Here is a 1,466-nt window from a genome sequence, read left to right on the forward strand (position 1 = left end):
CAGGCCTCCATCTAGCACTTAATTTTAGAGGTTTTCTTGTCCATCTTGATCAGTGGTGATATCTCCAAATTCCTCTCTTACTGTGGCTACATGTAAGTTCTTGTGCTGAAGATAGGAATGGTTTTTCTGGACCTCAAGAAAGTACTATACAGATTTGGTGAGATTTCATGGTATTGTGGTGTGTCGAGGTTGGCTATTCTTCAATAAATATTTCTTCTATATTAATGACCACAACAAATGATTACTTGAACAATTACTTTAAAGAAAGAGAATACTAAAATGATTACTTTCAAAGAAAATGAAAGTCTTCTTCTATAAAATGAGAAATTTAAATGAGAAAATTAATTTTAGAATATCACTGAATCCCCAATATAAAAAATGTTCCTCCTACCTAATACAAAAGGACTTGTTGGATTTTAGTTTTTTAGACACACATACACAAAATATCTGCAACTATGTGCTCAATCTATCTGAGTACAAAAGAATAAGATGTGTTTGAGGAATATTGATTTGCATGCATTTGCAGAAATGTTAGTGTTCAAAACAAGGAATTACTTTTATTCAGTGGATGCATTTTGAAGATTCATGTCAATGACATAATTTGCAAAAAGATATTCACATCTGTAGCTCATATACTAAAATTGGAATGATACAGGTATTAGCATGGCTCCTGTGCACAGATGAAATGCAAATTTGTGAAGTGTTTTGTAATGTGAAGTGTTTTATTTCTTAAGAAATAAAATAAATAGGGACAAAATTTTACCTTGCTTTCTTCTTGGAAAAATGGTGAATGGGTACAGTTATTCTTGTGGTAAACAGTGATTGATAATTAAGCCCCTGCTGTCTGTACTTTCTCAAGCTAACAGTAGATTCCATAAACACAATGTAAGAGCTCAGTGAGCTGCCTAGCTTCTTAAAATTGCTGTGAGTGATCATTATTTTATTTAATTAATTGATAAGGGGATCATATTCTCTTACTTGCCAGAGGGACATGCATGATTTACCTGAGCATTTATATAAATCACCTTCACTCCAAATTGTATTGCAGGCAGTTTCAAGAAGAAGAATTTGTGCCCCCAAAGTGTTAAAACACACAATAAACTTTGGGCTTAGGAATAGTCTGTTTTGGGACATTGATCTTAAGTACTGTTAATGCAAGTACTATCTAAATCTCATTCTTGTAATGAAAATTTCTCCAGCTGTTAAACCACAGAATCTTCTGTCACTTTGATATTGAGGTTAGACAACAAAATGGATTGCCTTGTCCATCAAAATGTCCTAGAAGAGAATATCCCAGCCACACTGGAGAAAAGAGTGACAATGAAATATGGAGTCAAGGTCATAAGGAATTTGAGGAATCCTGGAGCACTCTAATCACTTCTGAAAGGAAGAGAAAAAGAAGAATTTGACATTAAAGGTGGTGCTAGACATTTTAGAAGGAAAGTGACAAAATGTCAAGTTTTAGC

General features: G+C 33.6%; 1 non-coding gene across 1 annotated transcript; it reads left to right on the plus strand.

The window, feature by feature from the left end:
- Window positions 1-610: 610 nt before the first annotated feature.
- Window positions 611-715, plus strand: LOC126020997 (U6 spliceosomal RNA). Its single transcript, XR_007499627.1, has one exon. It is a non-coding gene; the product is annotated as a U6 spliceosomal RNA (small nuclear RNA).
- Window positions 716-1,466: the final 751 nt, after the last annotated feature.

This window comes from Suncus etruscus, chromosome 10 (assembly GCF_024139225.1).
Source record: "Suncus etruscus isolate mSunEtr1 chromosome 10, mSunEtr1.pri.cur, whole genome shotgun sequence".
NCBI classification, from domain to species: Eukaryota; Metazoa; Chordata; class Mammalia; order Eulipotyphla; family Soricidae; genus Suncus; species Suncus etruscus.